Genomic DNA, 14,633 nt, shown 5'->3' with positions numbered 1-14,633 from the left:
CTAAAATGTTCTCTCATTGTATGATGGATCTTATAAAGGGAAGTCATTTATTTTGGTTAGGTACACTATAGTCACCAAGTACTAGAATATCTCTTTATCAAACATGTTGTTTTTTTTTTTAAACCTCCTCCCAGGCCCAGCTCAAGAACCACATCCTTCATGAAGCTGCTCCTGACTCTTCCTTTTCTAAATGTCGGCAGTACTCATGGGCTGTGCCCCACCATAGCGCACTTGGTACATATATTGCATTTTTGTGTCTGCTCTGCCTCCTGGATATCATGTTAAATTTTCTACGTCTTCTACCACAATGAGTACTTAATACATTATTTCGTGGACTACATCAAAGATCCAACACCAAATTAAGAAGTCCACACCCAAAGTAAAAACTCTCAAAGATCCTTTATCCAAGACTTCATTTTATACTCAGCTCGATACTCATGCTCTTAGCTTTCCCAGTGTTTCCACATCCAAAGCCAGGCTGCACCGAATTCCTTAAAGCTGAAGCTAGCTTATTTGGTCGGCTATAAATACAAATGTTTACTGGAACACAAACCAGGAGGAGCCTATGAGAAAAGTAAAGGGAATAAAGCTTTTGTAATTCGTTTCCTTCTCCAAGGCTCATATCCCAGGACCAAATATTTAAATAGTATTTTAACTGGCATTTAAGCTGGCCAGGTTTAACAGTTTTAAAGACAGAAGAATATTAACCTAGGCCTACTAAAAAGAGAGAGAGAGAGAGATCAGCACGGAATGCTCATTAAAACCCAAAGTCGCCAGCATGAATTTTCTATCATCTACGGTTCTTTCTTTTAATGTTTATTGTGCCAATTATGACATCACCATGTATCAACATACTTGTATGTCTGCTATCTCTGCAAGCCTGTGGCACCTCACAAACAGGGACCATGTCTTTGCACATCAGAAGGTTAGTCCTGAGTGGGTTTGTCCAACACTAACATCTGCTCCCCGTCAGACCCTTCCTGGACACTAACAACAGCCCATGTGCACTTAGTGGTTACCATGAGTTGACCTCTCCTCTAAGCCCTTTATAGGAAGGAATTCACTTGCCCTTTTCAGAATCCAATAAAAGAAGTGCTCTAATTAATCATGCCCATTTTACAGATGGTACAACTAAGGTACAGAGAGATAAAGAAAACTGTCAAGGCAGAACCAGAATTGGAAAGCAGGCCGTCCTGCCCCAACCTGCAAACATTTCATTGCTACGGTGATGAAGTCACAACAGTACCGAGGATCAGAAAGTGTGGGCAGAAATTTCGAAGTCTGAACTAAAAACCTCTGTGCTTTTAATCAGGACCTCAGGTGATTCTGATGCAGATGGTCTGAGAACCATATTGAAAAACACCGTTTTCGGTAATAGTCATAGAACTATTTTTAAGAACGGTTTTTGTTTACTGTTACAGTTCACTGAACATTTCCATACATATTATCTCATTTCGTCCTCATAACAACTCTGCAAAGCAGGTATTACCGTTTCCCATGTTTGTGCACGAGCAAAGCAAGTCTCGGAAAGCTTACCCACGATCACAATGCTGTCACACATAGATTTTTCAATTGTAAACTTTGTGCTTTTCCCATGACACTGACCCCCCTAACTGGCCTTCCTGATTCTGCTCCTGCCTCTCTCGAGCTCATAATCCACACAATAAACAAAGGATCTTTTTAAAGCATAAATCTCATCATGTAATTTCCAGTGGATTCTCATTACATCTGGGGAGCATCTAACCCCCTTAAATGGCCTGCGAGGCCCCTCATCACGTGGCCCCATCTGCCTCCCTGGCCTAATCTCCTACCCTCTGCCCTCCCGCCAATATTCCAGCAGCTATGCACTTTACTTTCCAATCCTCTCATGTCAAGTTCTTTTCTCTAACTGGGATTTGCCCCTTTCCTGTTCCCTATTTATTTCATGCCGACATCTGAAATTAACCAATTGATTGGTTGATTGATCATGGAGATGAGGGAGAAAGTGCCCTTGTCTGACCTGTTTCATACCTAACATTTACAAAGTGCCAGGTGCGGGTCCACATAGGGATCTATATAATTCTCACAACTGAGAATGTACATCACCAACTGACAACAGCTAAATTTACCCAGAGCCTGTGCCTTTTACCAGTTACCCGGACTCTCTCCGAAGACCAGCACCCGACTTTTTGAAACAAGCCCTCATCTCTGTGCCATCACTCTCCCACACAGCCCCTTGACCAAACCACCCAGGCCCATAGTTAAAATCATTCTAAACAGAGGATGCTTTGATGAAAACATGTGCTTTACCCGCCCCCCCCCCTTCCAGTCCTATCTCCAAAGAAACAAATTTAAATCGAGGCAACAAACCTAATTAGAAACTACAGAATGAGAATCCAGCATACCCTTAAGATCAAAGTAATGTCAGAGAATGTAAAATTTAGAATTACTCTTTACTTGGTGGTAATGGTGGGGTGGGGAGGTGGAGGGAGTGGGGAAAGGGACCTTCGGAGTTGACTCCACATGATCTCAGAGGAAATACTTCATAATGAGCATCCCAAACCAACAGAAGTAGAAGCCTATTAATCAAGACGAAGCAGCAAGTGGCCAAACCACCATTATTTCCCTTCCAGACATCTCACTGGTTTGGAGGTCAAATATCTATTCTTCATCTAGCATAAAAAGCTGCCGTTTGGGGGAGGTTGGGTATTTTATTATTATTTTGCTTTGTTTTGCTTTAAGACATCTGCCATTTCTGCGAACAAAGATTTTTGTTCTGTGGTTCCTAATAAGCTTTGCAAGGTGGTTTTCCTGGCATATGAAGAAGTCATTTGAATAATAAAGGCTCATATTTATAATTACATTGAGTTAAATAGATTTGCTTAGCTTAGGGTTTGGGGTTATTCATAAACAGATGTGAGAGTCCAGAAAGCCTCTGTAATTTCAACAATCTCACTGCTCCGAGGGTGCTGAAGGGCTTAGAAGCCTGAATGTGAGTTAAAGAAGCTTTCCCCAACTCCCTGAATAATCACCGCTGTACCTCAGCCTGAGTCTACTTCTCTCAACCCCATACTATTCATGCTTACTAGCCGGTTGCTAGTATGAGGGTAATGAATGAGCCTGACTCTAAGAGCTGGGAACATTCACTCCCAAAGCATTGGGGGAGGAGCCTTTTATGAAGTGCTTTGCTCTGTTCTCAGAATAGTGTCTACGGTCCTATTTGAAGCTGCTGGTTTCAAAAGAGCGGTGAAAAGAGGTTCCCCCACCCAAGGAGCACCTTAGGGTCTAGACCTTCCCTGACAGCCACCTTTTTTCTTGAAATTAACCAGCCTGTGGTCCATCCCTCCCATACTTGGGAGGTGATGGAGTTGCTGTTGTGCCACATTTTGAAACCTGTGCTTCTTGACTTATAAACACACTTTTGAAAAAAAAAAAAAAGTTTGGGGCAATGGAATTCTTAGCCACTGATTTTCAATCACTGCTGAAGTGGAACCTCCCTTGCAAATGCATTCCTACATGAAACCACAATCTATGAAACAGGAAGAAGTCCAGCTGCTCTAGTTAAAATGTCATGCATAGAGGGGCTCCCTAACGGTCCTACTTCTACCCCCAGATGCCTCATCCATAACCTAGAATTCCCCGGACACGATTTGAAGATTTGGCCAAACGTCTTGAGCTTCGACGTGACAGCTAACGTGTTAGACATCTGTGGTGCATTAAATAAGCTGTGCACTAGGATCCCTAAAGCTCTGATAGTTTCTCAAGCCAAGTCCAAATTCATTTGTGTAGCGGAATAGTGTTTCCCAAAATCTCATGTACACCCCCCCAAACCTCAGAATACAACTTAACTTGGAGTAAGGGTCCTGGCAGATAGGATCAAGACAAGGTTCAAGCTGAGGTCACACTGGATTACCTCGGGCCCCAAACCCAATGAGAGTATCCTTTCAAGGCACAGAAAAAGGGGGGAAACAAGGACGTAAGGAAGAAAGCGTTGCAAAGACAGAGGCAGAGCTGTCATCTGTAGGCCGAAGAGCGCCAAGGGCTGCCATCAACCGCCAGCAGCTGCGAGCAAGCCACCAGACAGTCGTGTCCTCACATCTTGCACAAGGAGCCAACCGGCCACCACGTTGGTTTTGGACCTCTCTGGCCTCCAGCGCTGCAGGACAATGACGCTCTTTGTCTTGGGGCCACCACGTGTGTGACGGTTTGTCAGAGCAGCCTCAGGAAAGCAAAGCGTTCTTTCATTTAGCGGCCAAATATTTGTGGAAGGCACATTCGTTGTGCGAATATAATCCATCGGTGCAACCTGATGCGGCGCAGGACCTAGGAGAGGGTTTAGCAAGTCTTTGAGGAGGAAAGAGAAGCTTAGGACAGGGTGGGGGTGGGGGATGGGGGGTGCCCAGGAGAAACCCAGGCCTCCTTCGACTCCAAGACGAGACTCGGGCAGAGCCTCCAAAGGACCAAACGGGCGTGTGGATCCCGGACAAAGAAGACAAAGATACACCCGAGGGGAGGAAACAAGCACCATCACTCGGGCTCCCCGAGGCTTTCTCAAGTGTCCTGGAACCACGGGAAGCCGTTCTGCGTGTGTGTGGGTCTTGGGCCTTCAAAAAGAGCAGAAATAGCATCTGTGAAACGCACGGGGGATTCTTGGTGACGTAGTTTCCGTGATTTCCGTAAAGATTATTTTAATTGGGCAGACAGAGTGGCTCAGCGGTTTAGCGCCGCCTTCGGCCCAGGGCGTGATCCTAGAGACCCGGGATCGAGTCCCACGTCGGGCTCCCTGCATGGAGCCTGCTTCTCCCTCTGCCTGGGTCTCTGACTCTTTGTCTTTCTGTGTCTCTCATGAATAAATAAAAAAAAAATAAAGATTTTAATTAAGGCTGTTCCTCTTCAGTCGATCTTGACGACGGCTCCCAAAACGCTCATGGTTCCTCGCGCTGCCTGCCGTGCCGCCCCTTTTTTTTTTATGTTTTTTTTTTTTTTTTTTTTTTTTTTAATCCGTGAGAGACGCAGGCAGACGGAGAAGCAGGCCCCCTGTGGGGAGCCCGACGCGGGACTCGATTCCGGGACCCGGGGCCACGCCCTAGGCCGGGGGCAGACGCTCCACCGCTGAGCCCCCAGGCGTGCCCTCGGCTTTTCTGCGTTTTCACGGCGCGGTCCTCACGTGCGTCTGACGCCGCCCCGCGCGCACAGGCCGCCCGCCCGTCGCCTCAGGCTCCCCGAGGACCTCCTCAAACGCCGGGCGTCACGGCCCTCGCCCTGCCCCTCCCCCCACGGCCTCCACAGCGGACGGCGCTTCAGTCCAACTGCTTGGCCTCGCGCCGCGGAAGAGCGGCCGTAGCGCGAACGCAGGGGGCAGGAGGCGTGTGTCTCGTAATGACCCCGGGCAGCTCCCGTGGGGCGGCGTCCTGCTTGCTCCCGAGCGCCCGGCTTCCCGCGCTCCGAGCACTGCGCTTCCCTCCTCCGGCTCAGTCACGGAAATGAGGCGGCGGCCGCGGCACCGCTCCTTTTTTTTTTTTTTTCTCCTGGATGTTATCAAAGGCCCCATTCGGAGAGAAACAGCTGCCAAGGGCACCCAATTTAAAAAAATAAATAGAAATTTTTAAAAAAATGATGCTTTCGTCTGCTGCAAAGGCTGACGCCGACTGAAGCACGAAGCGCTCTGCACCAGCCCTGGAGGGAAGCTGCGGGCGTCAGCGAATGCCGACGTGCCGACGTGCCGACGTGCGTGCGCAGTGCGTGCCTACGTACATACGCACGTGGCGGAAATCCCCCCCTCGTGCGGGCCAAGCCGGGGCGCGGCGGCGGAGCTCGCTCGCTGACGTGTTTCCGGCGGCCGCGCTTGGGGGCAGAGCTCCCCGGATGAGACCCCTTCGGCCGACGGCGAGGCTGCCCGGAAACCGCCGGGAGCTTCCGGGTCGTGGCGGCCGCGTGGGTTCCGGGGCGCCGGGCGCTGCACGGGGTGGTTTCCCGCTGCTGTTCCTGCGAGGCCGGCGTCCTCCCGCCGTGAGACGTTGGTCTGTCGGGTGGGCAGCACGTCCGTCCGTCCGTCCGCGAGAGGCACGCACCGTGCCGGACCCCGCCAGTCCGCGCGCGCCGTGCAGACCGCCCGGGAGGCCTGAGGGCGCTCCCCCAACCCCCAGGACGCCCGCGCTCCGGCCTAGCCCGGGGCCCCTGCAAGGACGCACACACGCACGCACGTCGGGGCGGTCCTGGCTGGGGCTCTGGGGGCGGGGCCTGGGGGCGGGGCCAGGGCGGAGGGGGCGGGGCCAGGGGCCGCGGGGGGCGGCGCGCTCTGCCTTCCTCATCTGTGTACTTAGGGCCGCCCGGGGGGCTCAGCGGTGGAGCGTCCGCCCTCGGCCCAGGCCGTGGCCCCGGGGTCCTGGGATCGAGTCCCGCGTCGGGCTCACCGCAGGGATCCTGCCTCTCCCTCTGCCTGGGTCTCTCATGAATACCTAAATAAGATTTAAAATAAATAATTTGATGTATTACAAATTTATTTATGTATTTATAGATTAAAGGTTTCTTTCGGGGATCCCTGGGTGGCGCAGCGGTTTGGTGCCTGCCTTTGGCCCAGGGCACGATCCTGGAGACCCGGGATCGAATCCCACATTGGGCTCCCGGTGCATGGAGCCTGCTTCTCCCTCTGCCTGTGTCTCTGCCTCTCTCTCTCTCTCTCTCTCTCTCTGTGAATATCATAAATAAATAAAAATTAAAAAAAAATAAAAATATTTAAAATAAATAAATAAATAAATAAAGGTTTCTTTCGTGAATACATAAATAAAATTTAAAATAATTTTATGTATTATAAATTTATAAATAAAGGTTTCTCTCATGAATACATAAGTCAAATTTAAAATAAATAATTTTATTATGAATTTATTTATAAATTAAAGGTTTCTCTCATGAATACATAAATGAAATTTAAAATAATTTTATTATAAATTTATAAATAAAGGTTTCTGTCATGAATACATAAAATTTAAAATAAATAATTTGATGTATTACAAATTTATATATGTATTTATAGATAAATAAAGGTTTCTCTCGTGAGTACATAACTAAAATTTAAAATAATTTTATGTATTATAAATTTATAAAGGTTTCTCTCATGAATACATAAATCAAATTTAAAATAATTTTATTATAAATTTATAAATAAAGGTTTCTGTCATGAATACATAAAATATAAAATAAATAATTTTATTATAAATTTATTTATAAATTAAAGGTTTCTCTCATGAATACATAAATGAAATTTATAATTTTATAAATAAATAATTTTACTTATGAGTTTGTAAATAAAAGGTTTCTCTCATAAATACATAAATGAAATTTAAAATAAATAAGTAATTTTATTTATTATAAATTTATAATAAATAATTTTATATATTTATAAAGGTTTCTCATGAATACATAAATGAAATTTAAATAAATAATTTTATTATGAATTTACTTATTTATTAGTAAATAAATAAAGGTCTTATTTATTAGTAAATAAATAAAGGTTTTATTTATTTATTCATCAGAGAGAGAGAGGCAGAGACACAACCAGAGGGAGAAGCTCCATGCAGGGAGCCTGACGTGGGACTAGATCCCAGGGTCCCCAGGTCACGCCCTGGGCCTAAGGCTCCACCACTGAGCCCCCCAGGTGCCCCATTTGTGTTTCATTCTCCTTGAATTTCCTCCTTTCCTATCGAAGGAGCTAGGTTCTTACATTTTATTACTGTATTGAAGGTCTTTGTTTCAAAGCATAAAAACTTACTGGGATCTGAATCCTGGACGACTGGACGATTTGAAGGGACTGGTTGTGGAAAAGGACTATGGTTTTGGTGGCTGTGGACTGAATAATTTGAAGGGACTACAGTTGGTCTAAGGTAGAGGTAAAGATAGAAGAAAGGTGAGGAGGAGAAGGAAAATGAGAATGAGGAATCTTCTGATAGCTAAGGTGACATTGTCTGTCCTCACTGAAAAATAGGATTTAGTTTTATTCGAAGAAAACAGAGGAATGTGATTGTTCTTGCATTTCCGGCTTTGTAGAGTAAGATTCACACACCCTACCTACTATAATGAGGAAGTCGTTGCTCAAGCTGAAGATCTTTTGACATCTCCACTATCTAGAGCTTTCTCTGGGGCGTACAGAGGGGGCCCCGTGTTGTGTTACAGTCAGCACCACCGTGGCAGGTCAACGTTAGAGTATCTCTAGGACTCTACCATGGGCAGGAGGCCCTGCCCGCCTGCTGTCCCCAACCCCCCCGCCCCCCCATACAGACCGACCTTCATTACAGCGATGACTCGACTAGTCATTACATAATTCGGGCATAACTGAGTAAAATGTAAAGCCAGTCTACTAATTCACTAATTCACTATTCTGTGTTTTCCTACATGATGGTTAGTCAAATGCAACCACAAGGAGGAAACACAGGAGAGGCCTAGGAAAACAGTTCATTACAGTCACAGGTCCTGCCAGGCAGGCTCAAAAGGGAAGCACCAGGGTTTGGTCAGGTGACAGAAGCAAGGGCAAAGCTGAAGGTAGAGCCTTTATTGGGGTTTCTGTGGGAAAGGCAAGGCAGGGCAGAGAAACAGAATGATTTCGGCAAGCTCCGCACTGTAGCAGTGGTCCCCAGGTGCCTGCTACGTGCCCTGGGATGCTTAAGGCAGAGGACTGTTCCCTCCCTGGGTGTGTGGGTCAGACAGGTGACGTGGGCTCTAGATTGGTAAGTCGGCTAATCAAGGGCATACTTTGCGTTTTCTGGGAATTTGCTATTCCAGGGAGAGCCAGTCCCTCCTCACAAAGGTTTTTTTTAAGATCTCATGTACAGAAAACAAAAAATACATATGTAATACATTCACTGTGCCTATGTAAAAGCTTCTATAAAAATTCACCTTATATATATGTAAAACTCATTTTACTAGATTTTCAAAGTATTATTCAATTAATGTTTACTGCATCACTGTTCATCATCTTGTGAGTGACATTTTGAGAATTGCCTGACTTGCCGGATTTTCAGCTCTGAGTAGAGGATGTTCTATTTTGAACCTCCCAGAATCCATTCACCCTTTTGCTTGGATTTTCCATCATTCAGGCTTCAGTATCTCGCCCTTATAAGCAGGCGCATGGACTCTGAATCTCCACCTGTGTGTGCAGGTCCTGATTGGCTCAGCCAACCACCACTCAGATCTCATCCTCCTGGCCGTGGTGATTGGTTCAGAGAATGTGACCGAGTGGACCAGACACTTGGTTACATTTGCTTAGGGTTTATGTTAATGAGTTTCCTTGATTCCCCTGGGAATCCTTTCCTTTTCTTGCTGGATGTGAATAAGGAACAAATAGTTCCCACTAGCTGGGCAGCCAGCTTATGATTAGAGAAGACTGACGACAAGGGAAGAAGTGTATTCTTTGAGGGTCACTGTTGATCCATGGGATTAATCTTCGCCTATTTAAGGATGTTTTGGTTCTGTAAGATACCCGCACCCCCCCCCCCCCCCCCCCCGCTTGCCCTGCCTTTTTAAAAGTCAACTGGACTCAGATTTTCCACTACTTGCAATTAAGATCTGTCTGGCACAAGGTTCTTGTTTTCTTTCCAACATCACTTTATTTTGATTCTGGTGTTAAAGGAGAGAAGGCTTACTCAATTTCTTCTCTTTTGTGTTACGGTAAACAAAACAGGTGAATTAGAAAGGTGAATTGCAGCTTTACTAGGCAATGAATTTTGAATAACATAATAGCAGCCTTTAAGAGGAAAAATTGGCAGCAATGTATAATTATTATATGTGAAGCAAAAATACCCAATTACACAATTTTACACACACGCACGCATTCTGACTTTGCTTCCTTCCATTTGTCCTTATGCAAAGGCTCCCCTGGATTTCCTGGACGACAGTGCCAATGTCAGCCTCCTTGATGGAGCATAGCATTCTGATCCACAGTGGAGCTGCAAACCTGGAACCCTATCAGGTCAGGTCAGCTCAGTACTCAGACCATGATTCGTTTTAATTCCCTTTTGATAAAGGAGAAAAGCAGGGGAAGACAAGCCCCAGACAATAGGGGGGGGGGGGGGACGGACACATAATAAGTAAAAGAAGAAAATAAAAGGTCAGAGAATTATATTTTAACTGTCATTCTTCACTATTTCTTCTGTCCTTTCATATCCTCATTTTTTTTTTAATAAACTAAAAGAAAATGAAAATCGGTTTCATTAGATACACCACTTTTGTTGGACTCCGTCATGAGTTGATCAAATGAGGCAGCTGAACTGAGAATGAATCTTCCCTGTGATTAGCGCGCACTCTTGAAGTAGCCAGGCACCTGTGAGGATAGGGGGTGGAGAGAAGATAATAATTGGGCTCTCATCTTTTATAATTATGTGTGTTTCAAGTGGATGTGAACGGTGGGGTTTGAGAAGGCGACATAAAAGGAAAATTCTGTCTTGAGCACTTCAGTCATTAACTCTGGTATTCAAAAGGAGAGAGGGATAACATTTTGAACAATAGAATACTTGAGGAACAGAGACCCCAAAATAATAATGTTTACTGAAAATTAGGACAATTGTTTGTTTATTTCATATCTTTGAGCATTTTTATCATACCAAATAATTACTGTAGTTATTGACAAGGCACACTGCAAACTGTTTTCTGTCCTTTGTATATAAAAGCCTCTGAAGTTTCGGAAAAAGTGAAGGGTTTTGTTTTTTTTTTTTTTTGCCTTTTTATATTTAATTTTCAAGTAAGTGTGAACAGTAAATAAGATTCCAATGTGCTGTTTATGTGTGTGTGGATCATGAGGGAATGTTAACAAAATATCAAGTGTTCTAGACGTTTTATTCTTTTTTAATGTAGAACGTTCCCCAAGAGTCTGTTCCTATGTTTAGTCTTACCTGTTAGATGTGGGTTCCTAAGCAGAATATGAATGAATTTATTCCTTTTCTCCTCGATATATTGTCCGTAATTAGAATATACTTCTAGCAAATATATATTGAGAGGTGTAGATGAATCAGGGCTTTGGGAGACAGACAGCTTTTCTACCCCTTGTTAAATGGGAAAAATTACTGTTTTCCCAACCTAACCAGTAAGTAGTAATAACTTCTATTTGAAAGATACATTGATAAAGCAAGATTTAAAAAAACCAACCAAACAAGTAGTTATTATAGTTCCAACAGCCTGTATCTCCACGAGGGTGGGTGGTTTGGTCCATCGATGGATTCCCATCACCTAGGACGGGGCCTGCCATATGTCACTAATACCTAATATGTCATCAAGCATTTATTGAATACATATATAAATACATTTTTTCAGCATGGCATTCTCTCTAAATTTCAACTATGGCCAAGTACTGCTTAATCTTTCTCTGCCCATGGCTTTCTACCAGGCTTGGGTAGGATGGTTATGTCATTTCACCATGAATACCTCTGTCTAGACAAGAGCCCTTTTGAAGTGTAAATACTGCTAGAACTAGAGCTACATTTGGCATAAAACAAAAAACAAAAAACATTTGGTCTTTTTTTCTGTTACAGATTGCTACTTCCTAGAGAAAAAGCTCTCACTGCCTTTATACAGCCAGCCAGTTGGAGGAAAGGCCCTAATTATCTTTCCAAGTTCTGGCACTCAGACTCTATTTCCTATTTTGGCTTAAGATCAAACAAAATGTGAAAGGAATAAAAAAGAAATCAACAAGGCAATAATGCTCTTCTGTGTGGTACATAATCAGAAAATTCTTTCTACCAAATACTGATATAAACTGTTTCATTTGATTAGAAGTTTGAGATTTCGTACAATGCTCAGACTTACAATTAAAACCCTATTAGCACACCGGATTTCCTAATAGCAAAGAGTCTTTCTAAGTGAACATATCACCTTCAGCTACAAAGTGATCTCTATTACCAAAGTTTAATTTTAAGCATGTTTGAATAAATAAATGAAACATTTACTCTGTATTTCTTCATGTTCTTTGTCAGGGACTACTTCTCTGTTTTGAAATCAGAATTTTGTTGTTTTTTTCCACTGGATAGCCTGCCTTGTCTCGCCTCCCACTGTCTGCCTCCCACACACCCCATTCCTTGGGCTTACTGTTTGTCTACTCCACTTATTTCCCTTCCTCTATACATTAATGTCCGCAAGTTCCTGCTTTGCTCCCCAGACTGACCTCACCATTTTTACATCATTCACCTTTTGAAGAACAGAGAAGTCAGGATGGTCCGCAACTTTCTATTTTCCCATTTCTCCTTTACAGTAGTCTCACTAGAGAAAGCTCTGTCAGTAAGACAGACCTAAGCTATTAGAGAAGAATGATGTAAACTTCACATACTTAAAACCAAAAACATTTCCATCTTTTCTATTGAATTAAGCACATAAAGTAACTTAAAGCCAAAGTTCATAGCTAACAGCATATTTTCTTACATTTTTATTATATTTTATGAAAATGACTACCAATTAGCAGGTGAAGGGGTGTGAAACTCATGTATCAAATCCATTCAAACATCTTAGAGGAAGAGTTCATGTAAAATATATCCAGCACTGCGCTTGTGATCTGATGAAATCCCAATAAATGGCTGGTAAATACATAAATTGGTGAACTGGAGAGTCAGTGAATCACTCTGGCTGGAGTGTGGAAGATGAGTTGGAGACTGGGCCGGCTGGAGCTGGGAAGAGCAGCTAGATTTTTAAGGATGTTGAGGGAGGCAGTGAAGATCTAAAAAGGGAGCAGAAATGGAGAGCAGGGACTAGCCCTATTTTAAAGACAGGAGATAAAATTTCTAGGATTTGCTCCCTGGGTTTGGAGCTAATGTGCAGAAGATACCAAAGACAAGTCATCCTGGTGTGAGATACTGTTCGGGGTCCAGGAGCAAAAAAATCAAGAAAATTCTTGAGACATCTTTAGTTCCAAAAAGGTGGTTTTATTAAAGCATGGGAACATGACCGATGGGCAGAAAGAGCGGCATTGGGGTCAGGAGGAGTGGCTGATTATATACTTTGAAGTTGGGAAGGGGTTAGGGATGTGTAAGTGTCTAAGGAGTTTAGAAGCAAGGTTTCCAGCAAGGTTTGAGGGGTCATTTACCCCGTCTAGTAAACCTTAGTCATGAGACCCTTCAGATGGCCAGTGCTGGGCTATATATATATTTGGAGGATGGTTGTTCTCTTATATCTTGGAGGGGTAGAGAGGTTTCCAAAGGGATTTTTTTTTTTCTTTTTGCGTTGAAGAAGACCTACAAGATCCTGGAGGTCAGGCCGATGTCCAACTAGGGTAGCCTTTTGCCCTTGGCAAAGTATTAACACTGAGGCAGTTGAGTTCCTGGAGGAAGGTCGCTCTGCCTGTCTCAAGTACTTGCCAACAGGCTGTAAGCTGTAAGGAAGTTTCATTTTCCCTATTTCTTTTGCCTCTGTTCTCTACATCCATCCTGGTGCCAGCTGATTTTCACCTGAAACTCTGAACATTTCAAAAAACTCCATGAATGTCTGGCAAACATGGATGTTTATGCGTTTATTAGACTTAGAGACTACAAGTACTGACCATTTTTCAGTCATCTTTCCCCCATGTGATCTTCCCCATGGTGACCTTCTGTGTCTTTCTACATCTTGATCCTACTAAATTAATTAAACAAGAAGGGCAGTAGGCACAAGCAAACTGAAACCTAACCTGTAATTAAACCCTAAGGACAACCCATCACAAACAGCCAACTAAACTTTCCCAAATAATGCATCTAATTAAGCCATAACCAATCAAATGGTTTCCTTGCTTTTCTTCCTCCTCTTGTCTATAAAAGTGTCACCCAGAGTTGCCACGGGGGGAATGGGAGCCTCCTAACCACTTCAGGTTTGGCACTGCCCTATTCCTGCAGACTTCGGCTCAAATATACACTTAAAAACTGTAATATTCCTCAGTTTATCTTAAACACTCCCATTTGATCGCCTGCACTTTACAGAAAAGAGTTCTTCTGTTCGGTAAGTTGGAAGTGCCCTTCGCTTTAGTTCTTTTACCATTTTGGACTCCTACACCTATCACCTCTTGTAATTGGCCCCAGTATCTTCACCTAACATCATCTTTATCACAACCCACCTCACCCCCACCCTTCAGGGATCCCAGGACAGACACACACCAGTGTGATGGAGGAAGAGCTCCAGAGACTCGTTCTCATTCCCTTACAGAGGTTTTCATGAAATTCTTTATTCCATTTATTTATTTCATGGAATTCTTTATTCTTGAGTTATTTTCGATTAAAGTATATACCATTTCCAAGCCTCCTTTTCTTTCTTTCCTTTTGTTTTTCTTCTCCACTATCACTGACCTAGATTCCGCACACCAGATGTCTTCACCTGGAACTCCGATTAAATGGAAGAATGTTCACTCCCTGCTCCTTTTGTACCTCAGGTCACAATCTGGAGAATTCCTCCACAGAGAGAAAGGTTGGAAAACATATTTCTAATTCTTAGGAGGAGGTAATTAAATAATTTCCTTTTATGATAGTGTCTTTGTTCTCTTCTTGAAAGGAAAGAGCAGCCCCTTTATCACTTTAAACAGGGCAAACTAGTATTTCTAACCCTCCTCCCAAAGTTAATTAACATGTAAATACTTGTCAGTAAAAGGTAACACTTCAGCAATTAGCATATAAATGGGCCGGGGACAATATTCTGCCGTAAAGGAGACAGCTTGGAAG

The 14,633-nt window shown here is 43.8% G+C and overlaps 1 long non-coding RNA gene across 1 annotated transcript; it reads left to right on the top strand.

Moving 5' to 3' along the window:
- Positions 1-5,800: 5,800 nt before the first annotated feature.
- LOC144300326 (uncharacterized) lies at positions 5,801-11,861 on the top strand. Its single transcript, XR_013366903.1, has 3 exons — positions 5,801-6,008; positions 9,841-9,940; positions 11,496-11,861. It is a non-coding gene; the product is annotated as an uncharacterized LOC144300326 (long non-coding RNA).
- The last annotated feature ends 2,772 nt before the right edge of the window (positions 11,862-14,633 follow it).

The sequence above is a fragment of the Canis aureus genome, chromosome 28 (genome assembly GCF_053574225.1).
Source record: "Canis aureus isolate CA01 chromosome 28, VMU_Caureus_v.1.0, whole genome shotgun sequence".
Classification (NCBI taxonomy): domain Eukaryota; kingdom Metazoa; phylum Chordata; class Mammalia; order Carnivora; family Canidae; genus Canis; species Canis aureus.
This window is presented reverse-complemented; position numbering and strand designations above follow the sequence as displayed.